Source organism: Lissotriton helveticus, chromosome 7 (assembly GCF_964261635.1).
Source record: "Lissotriton helveticus chromosome 7, aLisHel1.1, whole genome shotgun sequence".
Classification (NCBI taxonomy): domain Eukaryota; kingdom Metazoa; phylum Chordata; class Amphibia; order Caudata; family Salamandridae; genus Lissotriton; species Lissotriton helveticus.
Genome location: NC_136068.1, coordinates 1567744212 through 1567763263, shown reverse-complemented (window position 1 = coordinate 1567763263; position 19052 = coordinate 1567744212). Strand labels below are relative to the sequence as shown.

The 19052-nt window shown below is 47.0% G+C and overlaps 1 protein-coding gene across 3 annotated transcripts in view; it reads left to right on the top strand.

Moving 5' to 3' along the window:
- Positions 1-19052, top strand: part of CDC42EP5 (CDC42 effector protein 5) — a 96578-nt gene that overhangs the window by 48462 nt on the left and 29064 nt on the right. The gene's annotated exons all lie outside the window — the stretch shown is intronic.

Genomic DNA, 19052 nt, shown 5'->3' with positions numbered 1-19052 from the left:
AGATCCTGTCCTGCACAATGTTGTGGGTTAAGCTAGTTCCACCCTTTCCCCCCCTATGATCATCAGCACACATTTGAGGCTGGCATTGTAAATCATGGGAATATCATGCTGTTATGATTTTGGGCATGTGCTGTTACCACCTAAATTAGCATGATGTTCTTATCATCAATGGAACATAACGTGTAACAACACTCCCTTTCAGGAGTGCTGCAGAACTCCGTGTGTGCTCATAAGCATGTGTGTGTACGCCTTCTACCACTTTCCCATGCTGTAAAGCTGATTTTCAGTTATTCAGGGTGTATAATTGTGCTAACACTTTCATCACAGGCCGGAGTCGGATTCAGTTTTGTGGAAGCAGGAAGCCAGAAGGATGAGTGTCAGTTTTTGGTGCATCAGACGAGAGTGCTGTGCCAAATTCCTTACGTTTCCTCAGTTGGTAGGAGTGCATTTGTCTGACAAATGAAGTTGTGTTGAAAGTATTTGCCTGTAGCAAGTTTTATTTTTGAATGCTTTAACAGACAATAAATTGCATGTTAATTCTGTGCTGTTGTGGATGTTTAGAGTTCTGCCTTAATGTATGATGTTGTAGAATGGTGTGATGTCTTTGTGCACATTACTGTTGTGAGACGCGCGATACCTGGCTGGCCTAGCACGCATGCTTGTTTGAGGCCTGTTCTGAGACAGTGATCCATTTCACCCCATGTTTGTGGGTGCCTAGGTTGGAATACAGTGCAGTGGGTGTGTCGGGGTGATTGTAGGACTGTTGCTAGGTTAGTGGATGCGTCAGGGTCATTGTAGGAATGTTGCCTGGGTTGGAATACTGTGCAGTGGATGCGTTGGGGTAATTGTAGGACTGTTGCCTGGATTGGGATACTGTGCAGTGGGTTCGCCAGGGTGATTGTAGGGCTGTTGCCTAGGTTAGTGGATGCATTAGGGCGATTGTAGGACTGTTGCCTGTGTTAGGATACAGTGCAGTGGGTTCGCCAGGGTGATTGTAGGACTGTTGCCTAGGTTAATGGATGCGTTAGGGCGATTGTAGGACTGTTGCCTGGGTTACTGAATGCGTCAGGGTGATTGAGGACTGTTGCCTGGGTTGGGATACTGTGCAGTGGATGCGTCGGGGTGATTGTAGGACTGTTGCCTGGGTTGGGATACAGTGCAGTGGGTTCGCCAGGGTGATTGTAGGACTGTTGCCTAGGTTAGTGGATGCGTTAGAGTGATTGTAGGACTGTTGCCTGTGTTAGGATACAGTGCAGTGGGTGCGTTGGGGTGATTGTAGGGCTGTTGCCTAGGTTAGTGGATGCATTGGGGTGATTGTAGGACTGTTGCCTGGGTTGGGATACAGTGCAGTGGATGCGTCGGGGTGATTGTAGGACTCTTGCCTGGGTTAGTGGATGCGTTAGGGTGATTGTAGGACTGTTGCCTGGGTTGGGATACAGTGCAGTGGGTTCGCCAGGGTGATTGTAGGACTGTTGCCTGGGTTACTGAATGTGTCAGGGTGATTGAGGACTGTTGCCTGGGTTGGGATACAGTGCAGTGGGTTCGCCAGGGTGATTGTAGGACTGTTGCCTAGGTTAATGGATGCGTTAGGGCGATTGTAGGACTGTTGCCTGGGTTACTGAATGCGTCAGGGGTGATTGAGGACTGTTGCCTGGGTTGGGATACAGTGCAGTGGGTTCGCCAGGGTGATTGTAGGACTGTTGCCTAGGTTAGTGGATGCGTTAGGGTGAATGTAGGACTGTTGCCTGGGTTGGAATACTGTGCAGTGGATGCGTTGGGGTGATTGTAGGACTGTTGCCTGGATTGGGATACTGTGCAGTGGGTTCGACAGGGTGATTGTAGGGCTGTTGCCTAGGTTAGTGGATGCGTTGGGGTGATTGTAGGACTGTTGCCTGGATTGGGATACTGTGCAGTGGGTTCGACAGGGTGATTGTAGGGCTGTTGCCTAGGTTAGTGGATGCGTTGGGGTGATTGTAGGACTGTTGCCTGGATTGGGATACTGTGCAGTGGGTTCGACAGGGTGATTGTAGGGCTGTTGCCTAGGTTAGTGGATGCGTTAGGGTGAATGTAGGACTGTTGCCTGGGTTGGAATACTGTGCAGTGGATGCGTTGGGGTGATTGTAGGACTGTTGCCTGGATTGGGATACTGTGCAGTGGGTTCGACAGGGTGATTGTAGGGCTGTTGCCTAGGTTAGTGGATGCGTTGGGGTGATTGGAGGACTGTTGCCTGGGTTGGGATACAGTGCAGTGGGTTCGCCAGGGTGATTGTAGGACTGTTGCCTAGGTTAGTTGATGCGTTAGGGTGAATGTAGGACTGTTGCCTGGGTTGGAATACTGTGCAGTGGATGCGTTGGGGTGATTGTAGGACTGTTGCCTGGATTGGGATACTGTGCAGTGGGTTCGACAGGGTGATTGTAGGGCTGTTGCCTAGGTTAGTGGATGCGTTGGGGTGATTGTAGGACTGTTGCCTGGATTGGGATACTGTGCAGTGGGTTCGACAGGGTGATTGTAGGGCTGTTGCCTAGGTTAGTGGATGCGTTGGGGTGATTGTAGGACTGTTGCCTGGATTGGGATACTGTGCAGTGGGTTCGACAGGGTGATTGTAGGGCTGTTGCCTAGGTTAGTGGATGCGTTGGGGTGATTGTAGGACTGTTGCCTGGGTTGGGATACAGTGCAGTGGATGCGTCGGGGTGATTGTAGGACTGTTGCCTGGGTTACTGAATGTGTCAGGGGGATTGAGGACTGTTGCCTGTGTTAGGATACAGTGCAGTGGGTTCGCCAGGGTGATTGTAGGACTGTTGCCTGGGTTAGTGGATGCGTCCGGCAAAACCAATTGGTATCACTATGCAAGTAAGACCCATTGGCTTTGTCGATGTGTTTTAACCATGTGGTACACCAGGGTGGCTAATGTTCAGCATGACTAGTAAGAGTAGCTTTGTGGCACAGAGGGTTGTGGTATAGAGCAGAGTGTCATGGAGTGAAGGACAAAATAAATGCTACTTGCACAATTGCTGTCGAGTACAAAGCTCCCGGGACTCTGCCCCCAAAAAGACATACTAAAATCAATGAATATGAACTTGCGTAATGTAACTTGTGCGCATGCTAAGCGCTCCAATACTGTCTGGTCGAGTTGGTGCTATAAAAAAAATTGGAAAAAAGAAAAATAGTACCTCAATCACAGCACCAGCAGCCAAAGGACACTCATTAAGAGAAATCAATTTGTACTTTGTCTATTTGCCACACAAAGAACGGAAGTGATGCTTCAACTCATATCTGCAACACACTGGCAGTTAAGAGTGATAGTGATGCAAACAAATGGTCAGTGATGTGCGGGCTCCAGCCCCCCCTTTTTTTAAATTATTTTAAACAATAGTGTATCTCAAGCAAGAGCGCCTGGCTCGCGCAGGTCGACCTTAAAAGTAGTCCCTTGGCTAGATGACTTGCATCTTCTACTGCTCGCAGTGAAGAGAATGGGATGGTCCAGAAGCAATGCTCCGGGGGAGGGACAGATGGGAGTAGGAAAAGGATACACATTGAAGGTAAAATTAGCCGAGTGACCACTACAGTGTGCTGGTGCAAAGCCCAGTGTAAGTTTGTGGTATGGTCCACAAGCCATCGTTAGTAAACAAGGAGTTTGAAACCGTCTATAGGCAAGACCCAAAAAATGGTATTGTTTCACAAGTGGGGTTGGCTATGGAAACAGATTCGTTAAGTTGGACTGGTTGTCCAAGAAACCTGGGTATAAACGCAATACATTTGCAATCTTTTAGTAGACCTCGAACTTGTTTAATTTGATATATGGGAAATGAGGTAAAGTGAGGTGGAGGCGATTGTTAGTGGGGTTGCAGGGAGGAAGGAGGTAGGACGTAGATGTGGCTGAGGGAGGAGATAGATGTTCTTTGGTATGTTTTGAATAGAGGTGGGCGAGCCACTTTGAGCCTGCGCTGGCTCACCGCTAGGTTCTGTACTCACCTCGAGCCCATGCCGAGCTTTCGTGTGGCATCTGCCTGTCCCCCCCCCAACCCCCGCCTCACCTTGAATGTGGCGTTAGGACCGGCACTGTCACCTTTGGACCTGGGGAAGCAGTTTCGGGTCTCCGCGCCGGCTCAATATTCGGACTCTGGGCAAATCAATTCATCTCACCATTCCTATAAACAATGACAGACAATCTTGTATAATGTAATGGGTTTCTGTGGGAAGCGCTTTAAAACCTTTCGGATCGAGAACGCGCTATATAAAAACTGCCGAAAGTTGCACAAAGAGATTAAAAACAAAGCAATATTGCTCTGTAATAATCTGGGCCACTGCATGGTTTACATAACCATTGTCTTGCATTTTAGTACACTTAAAGTACATGTTAATTAAAATTAAAAGTGTGTTGTTTTTTTTTAAGTACTTCTCCATGCAGTGCTATATTGTGAGATACTAATGTCAACGCTTCCACGTGCCAAAGTAATAAACTTTTCAAAAATTTGAAGAGACTTCATCTTTTGATGATCTACATAGCAAACATTTTCAGGGCCAGACTCTTGACATCCGAGCCAGACCTTTGGCTCGGCTCGTCCCGTCCACGTCTAACTTTGTTGAGAGGAGGCCTGACTGCAGCAGGGCAAAGCAGGGAACAATACGGTCCGGTTCCACAAGAATGGAACTCATTGTTACGAGTCAAAACCAAGTCACGTCTAAGAGTATGTGGCTGGGGATGGTGTTGAATTTGATGAACGAGACTGCAGCTGATGCTTATGCAGGAGAGGTACTTCCGGATCTATTTGACGCCTCCTGATAGTTTTCGGCGAGAGAGAGGCGCCTGGGCTCGCGGAAACGCCTCCCCCAGAACTGGGCCAAGGCAGCTTAGATAAAACCTCCATAAAGCAAAGGGGTGAGCTGGCGATACTGCCATCGGGTGACGATGAATCCACTTCCCGACAACAGGAAGTCTTTTGTAATGTTTGAACTGTTCACACTGGACTCATTCACAGGTGGGCCTGGGGGAGGGGCGGTGGTAGTCTGTCCGCGACGACCAGACTCTGAGACTGAGCGGAAAGCACCGTATTTTCCTATGTACGCTGCAAGCGAGATTGTATGCTCGAGGATCATTTGTAATGTGGATTTGGTGCTTGCGGAAGATGCTAGCTTGAGCTTTGGAGATGCAGTGCTCCAGTAGTAGGTCTTCGCGCGCTGCTCACCTCTGCTCGCCACCCTAAACTCTACACCGCCCTAAACTCTACACCGCCCACTAGCTAGGGTTGCCACCTTTCTCGGGGAAAAATACCGGCCATTTGTCCGGGTGCTCTGCAAGGCCAAAACGTTGGTTTGTGTAAACTGCATTTCTCTTAACCATTGCGGTTCTGGTTCTGCTTTATTAGTCTTACAGGAATAATTTGCAAATGGAAAGCAATGCCTGTAGTTGGGATATATATATAATTTTTTTTAACCGATTTTTGATCAGCAAACTGGCATCGCCTTCTTCCTTTGTGGCTGCCAAGGAGTGTTTGAGTTGCTAGCAGAGTAGGAATCAATCAGGCGCTAGACGTTGGAGCCAGCAAGCCATGATTCCCAACAAGGAGCCAGACAGAGCAGTAGGGCCAGGATTAAGAGGAAGACCTGCCCCAAGCTCACTCCCAGGTTCTTGATAGGACTGGAAGTGCAGTCCTATAAGAAACTGGGACAGTGCAAGCTCCTTATTGGCCTCTGTATTAACGTGCGCCCTGACCACCCCATTGCGTGGAAGGAGGCTTTTTAGGTCTAGCCTAGAGTCAGCGCGCATGCGCTGCTCTGGGGGAGACTTGTAGTGGAGTATGTAATGGAAGCACCGCCCAGTCTCTGGCCATATTTGCCATTGGCTTGTGTCCATGTCCTTCATAAATGCTGGTGTCTGATTTGTAAACAGGCTGGTTAGTCCCTCCTTCGTACCACATTGTCTCCATTTATACACTCCCATGGCGACAGGACCTTTTTACTTCGGTTGTTATGCAGTACCTCATTGTTTTTAGTCTGTGAGCACTATTTTCTTCAGTTTCTCTTATTGCAGGCACGACTGCTTTGGTGCCTTCTTTACCACCCCCTTCCCTCCCGTTGTGCCTTGTTTACACCCCCTCCCTCTCGTTGTTGGTGTCTTCTCCCTCCCATCACCCAAAGACAACAGCACATTGCCTTTCTGGTCAGCCATGCAGCACACCAAAATATCGCACACATGATCACAACAAATACAGCGTTCTGGCAATCGCACAAACCCCCTGCGTACAGCACGCTGCCTGCCCAAAAATTCTCTTCGGCTTCCCAGAACAGTGTACGAAGCGCTATACAAATGCTAAAATATCATTATATCTGTAATGCGATTTAAAATATTGGCACCGTTTTCACTTGTAAGGAGATGGTCACTTTGAAAGCCAGGCAAAAGAAGTAGGTATGTAAATATTTAGCAACTGTGTTGCTTTTTAGCACACATCACAAACTGATTTACTTCTAGGCGCTTGAATAACATGCTACTATTACCACACTCGATGGAACTCATTTTATTTCCTGCAGATGGATGAGAAGCATAGTCAATCCTGTCTGGACTTATGGGCTGCAGAGGACTTGCAGATGTTTGCAGCAGGCACACAACCGACTGAGGTCTCTGTGACTTGCATCTCGTATTAAATTGGTGCCAGTAACTCAGGCAGCGCCGCTGAAAATAAATTCCACTCTAGTTGTGGGAAAAACACGTTCTTTAAGCAAGAAAAACTAAAACAGAAATCTGTTCCACCCTTTCACGAGCGATTACTCCCTTACATGAGTGTCGGCGGGTCTCTAACTACTGCAGCATTCCGGCTGGAACTCTGCAAAAAATAAAAAACCAATGGGTTACCTTTTAATTTTCTAAACACATCTGCTCATTCGCACAACAAATCGTGCTTCAAAAAGGACATTTCATAAAACCAGACTCAGACCCAATTTTATATTTTTAATCGCTTTCGTTCGTAAACTGTAAATGGAAAGATTAGGGTGAAAGTTACAGCGCTATCAAAAGGCGGCAGGTTTCCAGAGGTCTCGTCTTTCCAGAGAAACACTCTCATTTGAAACTTATATTTTACTGGTTTTTTTTTTTTCTGTTTTGTTTATTTATTTCTCTTGTCAAGAAGAACAGTCAAAACCTCCTAAAGTTCTGCCTGCTACTCCGATTTAAGAACATGAATTCCGCTTTTGAGCTTTTTTTATTTTTTATTATTGTAAACCTATTTATATAAATAAATATTTCTATTCAGGAGGAAACTGGTCCTCATGACTTCTTCTCTGGTCTTCCTCTGAGAAGGTTCCAGTCAGTCCTGGCACGGTGTGTATTGCACAGCATCGCGCGTGCTGCCGACTTTTTACAGTTTTAATTAATGGTTTCAATGTTTCGATAAACGTTCTCCCGGGTTCACTATAACAGTGTGGCAGAAGGGGGTGGATTAGAAGAAAGACTGGGGAGGGGCAGGCGACATTTGGGGGGCGGAGATGCAGTGGCGACTGGTGAGGTTTGTGAGTGGTGGGGCTGGGTTTGTTTGGGGGGGGAAGATATGCACGTTGGTTGCTCCAATGTTGTATCAATTAAAAAGTTTCCCGTGCTATGAGGAATATAAAATTATTTCATTGCTGATAAAGAGCACATTTAGATTTACCACTGCAATTACTACACAGATCCATGTATCGTATAACCGGGCATTCCAATGATTATTTATGCCTGGAGCTATATAATTGCCAAGGGTTGATGTGGCACAGAGCACCTCCTTCAGTTCCAGGGCAGAAGTGGTAAAACAGTCTGCTCTGAAACCGGATAAAAATGTTCGAGTCCCAGCTTCTACTGTGATCTTCGTCAGGTTGCTTAAGTTTCCCTGGAAATAAATTAATTAAAATATTTTTTAAAAAGCCCCAATGCCTCCAAAGGTTATCTTTTCCAGGCATTCCACAGTTGGCTGTCCAGGGGGAGAACAGAGACCGCAGCCAGATGCTGAATGATGCCTGCCATGGGTTGCCGTGACCACTCATCCTAAGATTCTCTAAATGGCACAGTATAATTGCGTATGGCTTGCTATGTCCAGGGCCAGCAAGCATGACTCCGCACCACTGAGGGCCATGCGTTTCACCCAGGCACTACAGCCCATGTTTGTTTAATGGCTGGTGACTTGCAATGTTGGGGTCTGGCTGTGGGGTGACTATATTTTTAGCTCAGGCGTTTGAGCTCGTGGGAGTTCACATACAGATATATCAAATGATTTCACATCCATACGGCTGCCTGACGTGCGGTTAGTCAAAACTAATTTTACAGAACGTTGCATAGATAAAAAGACAAACTATAAGATAGATGAACTGAGTCCAGCATGTATCTGCATATGTGTGTGTGTGTGTATATATGTGTGTATATATACACTTTTTTTTTTTTTTACACCGATCAGCCCCTCCCACAGGGCGGACCACCCATCACATTTATAATCCTAAACCAGCATTTGCAATGCAATAGATCTCGCATTTTAGAAACTTTGACCTATTTGTATTGTAAATGGTAAGGCCTTTTATTATTGCACGTGTTAAACACATAAATAAAAGGTATTGTCATTTACAACGCCAATAGCTCAAAATCTCGCAATTGCGAGACCTATTGCATTGCAAATACTTGTTTTACTACTGCTCCCAGCTGTGAGTTCTAGTATCCCTTGGCATTTCCAAATTCTCCGATTTAGTTTTGATGGGCAGAGGTGTTGATTGTTTTTTTAGGTGCAGGGGGTGGGTGGTGTTTGTTTTTTGAAGTGTGCTGCATTGCCCAGGACTTCTGACTGTCAGACTTTTGTTTAATTTGGTGGTGTTGTCGCCTATCCATTCATCCATACTACAATGGGTTTGAAGCCATTGCTTAGAATTCCAAATTCTGTGGGGCACGCTGCGACTCTAAAATATATTTGAGTATCTTCCAGGTATGTAGTAACAATATAGGTTTACCAATGGTGCGTATGTGGCACCATCACTGCCCCTTCCTATTTAGTACTCTATGCCCCCTATTTCGGAGTAGCTGCCATGAGAGGCCAGAACCAGCTGATGGCTGCTTTAGTTTCTGCAACACCACATATAATGGGCACCCCCTCTCACTTTGTTGTATAGATTCGAATAGCAGACCCCCTCCTTGATGGACTGGAACCTACTCCCCACCCCCAGCGCCTTGAGACCCTCACGAGTGAGTAGTTGCGCTTTAACAAACACCTGATGATCGATATAGCACTGTTTGTATTACTATGACTTCACAGCACTGTCGGAGTTCAAGTACAGTCATAACCTGGTTTTAAGCATTCCATCACAGATGGAAGTAGTCTTTATGGTCTGGCATGATCGTACAGCTGTCGCCAGACAAATATGCGAGCAGCACTAAAGAGGGTTTTTGGCTCCGCCCACATGTCTTCGAGAAAAACAACATACATTATCTAGTTATTTATCTGCAACACATTATTCTACAAGTCTTCTGAGCAAACGCATATCTATTCTTATGTTTACTTGTATGGTCATGTGAAACTTTACAACAGTCCTTTTAATGCCAGACCTATTTGCATTACCAGTGCTTGTTTCTGCTTCTAAAGGGCCTCATAAAGACTTGGTTCTCCTGCAACCTTTTAAAGCTCTTGTGCCCTTCTTTGAGTAGTTTTCTCCCTGTTCATTCCTCTCGTGTATTTTGAACAAGACCTCGGTTTCTGTATGGAGACATGGTAGTAGCGCCTGCTCTTCAGAACTAGGGTTAGAGTGGACACAGTGCCTTTCGCAAAACTTTCGAACTTTCTGCGATCCAGCTTCCTCTGCGCGTCCCCGTGTCAGATGTCGTGCTTTGGCTACATAATAAACTCTCCTCCGTTGTCTTTTTAAATAAAATCGCAGCAGATTTGGTGCTCAGAGGACGGTGGGCATACGATACGCGCAGGACTAATTGAAAAGCCAGCAGTGCAGACCCAAGTTGCTAACGTGCCTTACGTCACCCACATCCCCGGCGCCGGAAGTATTCACGGACCCTGTCCCATTGTACACGAGGAGGAAGGAAACTGGTGGGGCCGGGGGTGGGCGAACCTCTGGAAGCACGTAGTCCATAAATGGGTCGCCAAAGACGCTGAGAGCGGGCAGCCAATTAGAAGGATGGAGTTATAGAGCATTTTGCACGAGAGCCTGGAGGGCGTCTTCACGCCTAGCTCGCGCAGAATGTGACGTCCGGGTAATAGAAAAGGAATATTTTAATGCTAAGGACTGAAATATGTCCTGGAGAGGTGAGATCGTTGTGCTCTGCAGAGATGGATGTGAGGTGAAGGCCACGGGCTCTGATCTCAGCAGTGTTGACTCAGCCTTTCATTCTTTATTGGCCGATAAAACGAGCACCATTAACCAGATACCTTCCATCATTTAATTGGCAAAGGATAATTGAATTTGTGGAGTATGGTGTATAATTGTTCCGTATTACTCTGGTGTGTGTGTGTCCTGTCGGTTTTGCCAAGTCCTGTGTGGTGAGTTATCGAGGGTGCAAGTCCAGAGGTACAATGCAATATCCTTTACAAGAGAGGGAGCTAACCCTTTCTGGGTTGCAGAAATGTCGGAGCCATGATGGGACAGCCTGCCAACGGGCCGTTTCCTTTCATTTCGTAATCTGAATGTGTTATTTTCTCTGGCATCTTTGAGAGGAGCAAGTTACTAAGGTCTTGTAGGTGAAACAGTCGGTCTTGACGTTGATGGGGGTTTGTGGCCCTAGACAGTATATTTCCTTCAGTGTGGGTACCCCTCAGCTGGTAAAGGTACACAGGAAGCACATGCAGTAGGCTTCAGCCATTCGTAATTCATGGGACGTGCAGCCCTTTACATAGATTTTAAACTGACTGTATTGCGTACGTTTCAACAGTCTCCTTGGCACACAGTGTAATGTAAACATGGGCTCCCCGCACAGGGGAAAGTGTTTGTGTTATAATTTTTTATTGACATTTTGAGAAAATTGCATCATAAGTACAATAAAGTTAATAATAACTTACTATTTGAATGATATGAATAAATATACTGAATACATGGAAAATAAAAAATGCATATATGATCATTACTATGCACCAATAATTTACACTTACAACTATAAAGATAAATAGTAAGGTGTACAGTTGAATAAATATGGTGTAAAAGACATTAAATATTTAAATAATGCAAGCAGCATATATAAGAAATATAAAAATCTTAAAGAATGAATCATATGTTAACTCAATAGATATATCAATTAAGTATATAAATTAAACCTTATATAACTACAAATATAGGAAATAGTAACATGACAAATCTCAGTCCTTGAGTAATTCATCTGTAAAATCTAAAATTGTGAAATATATCAAGAAAAGAGTATTAAATAGAATATAGAAAAATAGTTGATATGAGAACAAAGCGCATCAATAGAAGTTATGTGAAGAGAAATGAGAAACGAGATGTCAATAAGATATAGTACGACTAACAGAACGCACAGGTATTTGATGCTTTAGGTCTGCCGCTTCCTCCCCTGGTGTGTGGAGCAGAACGCGGCGGAGAGAAGTGCGAGTCCTTCCTCACACTGCCTACTGTGGGAGTAGTGGGCTAGGGCTACGAGGAAGGTTGCCATAGTGGATAACTGCTGACACTGTGGCACAGCAATATGCAGCCCTGTCATGTTGAGCAGTGCCTAGATATCATTGGCACGCATCATCGGGCTATTGATTGCCACCTTGCCTTTTTGCACTGCTCCCCCATCTTTTTTCGATCTACTCCTCACATTGAACATCTGCCCTTGTATTTGGCATATCGTGCGTTTATTTAGCTCTGTGTCACATTGAGCTGCTGCCCTGGCTTATTATGCGTGACCGTGGCATTCTGACATCACTTGGGTTAGGCATATGGAGTATTCCCCTAGTGCAACGTTGACGACCACCTTGTTTAAATTATGGCAGCAGGCTGGCTCCTTAGCTAGCAATCTGGCACATTAGCAACACCCATGGTACATTACCATGGCTTGCCATGCTGTACCCTCCTGCCAGCATCACGCTGGCTTTTCTGGCAGTTCTGTGGTTTTATTACCAGGACACGGTGTTATTTGTGCAACAGTCTCTTGCATAGCAGGTGCACTGTGGTGTATTAATTTGCACCGTGATTAATACTGGCAGCGCCTTGGCATTGGAATAATTAAATGTTGATCTTCCATTTTCCTACACTGGAAGTATTCCGCAACGGAGGAATGGTGGGGGCCACCAGATCTCCCGAGACTGCATTTAAACAAACCTGTTCTGCTTCCATCACCGCTTCCTATTCACATTTATTGGGGCGCAAATATATATTTCCAGCTGTGCAGAAGTAATGGCCTTGTGTGCTTTCAGGCTTTATATTGGCAAGTGTGCAATGAAATAAACATATTTGCACCATTTAACTTTTGCTTTTCCAAGAGACCCTATACCCCTGAGAGTTATAAAGTGATTTTACACATTTACTTGTAGTTTTAATAAGGGATACAAGGCAGGATTATCACAGCTCTTCGAATTATAGAGCTGTTTTTAGGTCGAGCCTAGCAGCGCACAGGCGCTGCTCTACGAGGCATGCTGTAATCTATTCTATGGGCTTTGGCTGACCACGCCCTTACTACCGATTTGGTTGAAATGGGTCGTTCTGAAAAGCATTCTTCTGTATGGTTTATTGGTCTTATCTGTCCCACCTTCTCCTGTCTTACTCCTCCCCTGGAGTATTGCCCTTTTACGGATATTCTTTCTTGGAGTTTTTTTTCATTTTGGGTTTACACACTCTTTTTAGGTCGAGCCTTGGCAGGGCATGAGTTGATCTGCGGGATGCTGTATTGGAGTATGGAATAGAAGCCCCGCCCACTCTCCGCCCATATTTGCCATTGGCTTGTGTCATTGTCCTTCGTAAATGCTGGTTTCTGATTTCTTAATAGGCTTGTTAGTCCACCCGTAGTAATGCCTTTTCTTCATTTGTAAGCCTCCCATGAGGATTGGACCTTTTACTTCGGTTGTTACAAGGTATGTCTTTTTAAGGCTGAAAGCACTATTTTCTTTATTTTCTTTAACAACATGCTTTCCTGCAAGAGTCAGTGCTCCATGCGCGCTTACATTTTCCGTGCAGCTCGGGTTAGTGGCGGCTGCTTCTTTAAATAGGTCTCGCATTTACAAGAGTTTGAGCTATTGACATTCTAAATGACAATGACTTTTATTTATGTGTTAGTTGGCAAAACGGATAAATAAAAGGCATTATCATTTACAATGCCAATAGGTTAAACTCTGTGAGACCTATTGCATTGCAAATGCTTGTTTTTTTATGTTTGAGTGTATGTGCACACTGCTTATGTTACACTATCCGTACCCATACACCTCCTGCTCCGGTTGTTCCAAGCCCTCCCCGGCCTCTCTTCTGCCGTGCAATCATGTTCTTCCATTCCCCCCCCCCTCTCATCCTCCTCCACCCTCCTTCCCCCCTCAAACCGTTGTTCCGTTGGCGCTGCCACCAGTCTTCAGTTGCACATGAAACGCTGCGCTTCGTGTTATGTTCTTTTAATTATTATTGCCATTGAGCACTTCTTGGAAGTGCCTGCACCTTTAAAATAGGGGTGGAATTTGCGTAATCACGTTACGCAAATCTCCGCGAAACTAATAAATCTCTGGAAACACGCGGAATTGCTTATTTGCGTTGCTATTTTACTGTTCGCGATCGCTGTTTGCGTGCTCTGGGAGAAATATCTTGCGAACACGCATTTTGAGAACGCTAACATGCAAAAATAATTGCGGAGTTGGGGAACGCAGAATTTTGGGCAATTTCGTGTTCCCCGCAGAATGCGAAATTACCCAAATTCTACAAATTCCACAAGCGGAACTGAATTTGCAGCCCAGGCCTACTTTAAATCCTGGCTTCCATGTAGCTGCTCTGCTTTCACCCTTCCCCCTTGCCCTCTCCCATGCTAGATGTGTCTCTGCTAGTCTTCTTCCACAATTACCCCAATCGCTACCAAGGCACCACATTTGTCCGTCAACTCCGGCAAAACAGTGATTTGTAAACGAGGCGCTGTTTCTTTCCCCGTGTACACGGGTCGCTGTCATTACTAGCAGAGCCGCTGCAACTGTTTTGTAAATATCAAAAACATCATATAATGCAATAATGTGCCTATTCACGTGCCAAAACCTAAATTTTAAAGAACAGCAGATATTGCAGCACCCAGAATAATGTGCTGCTTGGCTAAATACTAATAAGGTCCCAAAGGCGCGATCTATTGCATTGCAAATGCTTGTTTAAAGCAACCAGTTACAGCAGACCCTCTTCATTAGCTGATGTCTGGTGTAATCTTCTGTGCAAGGAGCAAATAATGAACAGAATGCTGAACAATGGAAATATTCACCCCCAGTCACAAGGATCGGGGTTTAATCAATCTTTATTTTCCACACCACCCCAGTTTCGACCTAGCCATTTGCAAATCAGTCATGACCCTGTTCCTCATGGGAAGAGTCCAGCCCGACCTGCTGGTGTAATCTTCTGGCACAGTCAGAATAGAATGTTGGTGATTTTGGTCAATCCTGTTACGCCTGTTCTGACATAAACCTCTAGAACAGCAGACACTCCTAGAGAAGACCTGACCCCACAGCCGCTCGTGGCTTGTGACCATAGAGCGCCTGTTGAGCTGGCAAGAGTCCCCTGTCCCATCTGGCCTCCAGACCATGCAAGCGTCGCAGGCCTGGCCTGCCTGCGCTACGCTGAGCCGCCGCCCAGCACACTGCGACTGCTGCACCTCTCACGGCTAAAGGCGACTGCTAGTGAAATAATTAACAGAGCGTTACACAACTCGACTTTATATGAAAACATTGGGGCCAATTAGAATTACAGTGCCTAGTGTGACTAACTGCAGCAATTGTACTAATCTAGCCCTTACTACCTCTGACGAGGCTTAGTTTTTTTTTTTATAAGGAATGCTGTCAATGGAATTGTATTCGTTTAGGCGGCCTCAGCCCTCTCTATATAATTATGAACGTGCCTTATTTGGACATAATCCACAAGCTCAAAAAACAGAGTTCCTTTTGATCTCACCTCCCGCGAAGATCTCTACCACTCAAACGTGGCTTAAACAGCTAACTGCACTCAATGTCCTACCCACCATCGTGGACTCAGCAAAATCTCTAGGCATAACTCTCGACTCCAATCTCAACATGCAGCATCATATCAGCAAGGCTACTAAGGGTGCGAACTTCCAAATCAATACCCTGAGGAAACTTAAACCCTTCCTACCACCCAAAGACTTCCAAACTGCAGTACAAGCACTAGTAATCCCGCAAATTGAATACAGGAGCATCGCCCTCTGCGGTCTCCCGTTAACCACTACTGCACCCCTAAGAGCCTCTCTAAACGCTGCAGCGAGACTCATCACTGGGTCAAAACAACACTCGCATATCTCCCCTGACTTGAAAGCCCTGAACTGGCTGCCTTTTGAAGCCAGAATACATTTGAAAATCGCCTGCATGACACACAAGGCTGTACACCTGAGCTCTCCCGGATACCTCACTCAGAAGCTGTCAATCTCTGGCGGCTCTAGATACACTAGAGGCACAAACAATCTACTGCTAAAACCTCGAAGATTCAGGAAGGAAAAAACGTATAAGCGCTCTTTCTCAGGGATGGCACCCAGGATCTGGAACTCACTCCCTCCTGAAACAAGGCTCATCTCCTCAGTCATACTTTTTAAGAAAGAAGTAAAAGCTCTTCTCATGGCCAAATACAATTGAGCTTTCAACTTGGATCTGTAAAGTATCTGCACCGATCTATATTACCCAGCTCGATCACGACTACTATGTGTTTTTCCTGTATTATTCTGCTAGATCCTTCGAATATGTGCTGTACCTCTATTGTTTCACTTACCTGACTATTTACTTGCATTATTGATGTACCTGTACTATTATGCTCCCTCACGTTTTTCATTCTCCTGTTTGGTATTCCCTGCTTTGTAAAGCGCTCTGATATCTGCAAAGATCTTGTTCGCGCTATATAAAACTTTCAAAATAAATAAATAAATCTGATGCATAATCTGGCGATTTCAACATCAAAAAAAGTTTCTTGTTCAAATGGATCAAACGTTATTAAAAGGGCGGTGACATGTTGCTGCACAGTGGAAGGCCACCTGCAAAAGTTGACACCCTCAGCAACTGTGACCAGGTAAAGGGGTACTTGAGGTAAAACCCTCACCCACATGGTACTAACGTGAAAAATACCCATGAAAGGCGACTGGATCAGAAATCTGATCGCTTGTAAAGAGCGGGCGGAGATATATGCGGAACTGCAAGCCTTCACCTCCAGGCCTAGGGATGGATGGGGCCTTCTCCGGGCATGTTAGGCGAGAGCAGATGGGTGGGTTGATTGACGGATCGGAAGAGTCGGATGTTTAGATTCTTGCTACGTAAACGAGGTATTACCTCCTCGTCAGTCTTCCTCGCCACATGACTAACAAAGTGAGCTTCAGCTCCACACCAGAACCCTCCAAAGCAAAAGTCAGCCTCCCATCCCTTCTCAATATGGCCGACCCATTACACCCCTGACCTCTATAAGAGGCGGGCCGGCCCAACCCATCAGCCTGTTTTTTTTGTTCTACGCAAGATTACTCTCCAGATGCGCGTTCAGGAAAGTGGTTCCTGCTATAGCAGGTACGTGGGTCCCTGGTTGATGGTCCTGCCATAGCGGACCTGTGGGATCTGGGACCCTCCTCTCTTCCTTCCCCCGGTATCCTACAGGGCCGGTTAGGCTCTGCCTTAGTGAGCCAAGGGTTTACAGGGGGGCGGTCTGGGGCTATGCCATGCGGCTCCTTCTACCTCCCGTCTGTGTGAGACCCGCGTTCGAGCCTCGGGTTCTCCCCGTGCCTGATGTATGCGCTCTGGTTCATTCGGGTCAAGTAAGCGCTATGGAACTCAGACACATACTGATCTTGGTGGGGGTGATTCCGGTGGGCCGTCCTGTGGTCCCCGGCCGCGCCTCCCGTTTTCCTAATGTTCTCCTGCTCACTGCGACGCTGTCCCGCGTTGGTGTTCCACGCGGGCTGCAGGCGGAGGCCCCGGGTCTTTTGTTGCGTCCGAGCTCCAAGGCGCTCTAAGGGCTTACCTGTTTGCCGCCGGGACGGATGCCGTTCCCTGGCCTGGCGTTGGCTTCTCCCGGAGTCTCGCTAGTGGGCGAGCTGCCTTAGGGGGCCGCTCTTCTGGTCTGGCATACGTGGGGCGGGGCTGGGCTCGTTCGGCTTCAGCACGGCCGTTTCACTCCCTGTCCCGTTGGGAGCCGCAGTCTCTCCCATTCCTCGGGCCGATCGATGTGCGGCTGGTATTGTATCCTTTGGGGTGTCCCCGGTCCTTTTTAATGCTTATGATAGTGTTGTGATCTATTCTGTTGGCCGCACCTTGTTTTGTTTGCTTGATGGTGTAGCTTTCTTTGCTATATTTTTTGTCGGGTGTCTTGCACTCAGGCATGCGTTCTACGCAGCGAGTCTGTTTCCCTGGTTTCAAACTAGCACAGTGTCTGTGTAAGTATTCTGTTGGGGGCTCTCGCTTCTGCATCTTTCGCTTTTCCCACTTACGCGGTATCGCTGGTATGTTTTTGAGACGTGGTTGCCTAGTGCTGTAGTGATGGTTCTACGGGCTCTAGGTGTGTGTGTGTCAGGCGTGCATCCTCAATCATGTATGTCCAGCTTGGCGGTCCCAACAGTGTGTAGATACCGTCCAACTGCAATCACTAATCTGCATTCAACCCGAGATTGACTCAGCAGACCGGTCACACAACGCCCGTAGGGCTGACGGGGCTTCAGCCCACCCGTCGTGTGTGGCGGCTCAGGTTCTGATGGCTCCCAGGCACACACACAGCCGCACCCGAGCACTTCACGGGTCTTTGATTGACCTTGTGCATGTTGATGAGGCTTTGATGTTGTTTTACCCCTTCGAGAGCCCCTACAGCTCCACTCTGCCTATCGCTTACAGTTTCGCTCCCCCAACCCCTTGATTTTTCTTTACACCCCCAAAATGTGGCTCTGTTGTGCCTCTGGTGTGTGTGTGTGTGTGTGTGTGTGTATTTATTTTTTTTTTTGGTCTTGTGGGGTTTCGGACGCACTGTTGCGGCGGTAGGTATGTGTTTACCTAGCTGTTTTTTGTTGGTTGATTTTAGTTGCTTTCCTGCTTCATGTCGCATTATGTCTATGGACTAGTGCGCTGTGGCACTGTGGTCGGTCTTGCACCACTGGTGACCCCGGCTGTCCCGGGGTCCTGGGTTCGTGTTCTGCCAGTGATCCACATTACGGCTTTGTGTACGTGAATTCTTCCGGTTTTATTATCTGCTGGTCGTTTTTTGTGATTCTTCTTGGGTGATCCCCTCCCTTTCACCTACTTTTGTGGACCCCTCTTCCCCCACCGTCCTCAATCGCCTCACCTCTATTCTTCCCCTCACTGAGGCCTCATTCCGCGAGATACTTCCCAAAGTCAAGTCGGGTTCCCCGGCAGACACTTGTCCAGCTCGTATCTTGCAACACATTTACTCCTCTTGCCCTGAAGCCCCCATCACTTTCCTCAACAACTCACTCGCTCAGGGAGTAGTGACCCCGGCACTCAAAACAGCCTTCATAGTGCCCAATTTGAAAAAGCCCGGCACTGACCCTACCATCTCAGCCAACTACCGCCCTATCTCCCTGCTGCCCTACCTGGGCAAGGTGCTGGAACGCCATGCCACCGCGGTCCTCAGCGCCCACGTAGAGGCCAACGGTGGGTTGGCTTCCCGCCAGGCCGGCTTCCGCCCCAGACACTCGACCGAATCAGTCGTGGTATCAGTACTGGACACCCTCAGGACGGGCATGGACAACAATAAACACCAGGCGCTGGTGCTTCTCGATCTCTCCGCCGCCTTTGACACGGTTGACCATACCATCTTATTGTCCCGTGTCAGGGCGGCGGGAATCGAGGGCTCAGCCCTGCTCTGGCTGTCCTCATTCCTGAGGGACCGCACCCAGGCGGTTCGGTCGGGTGACTTCATGTCCACTCCTATCCCTGTCACTTGTG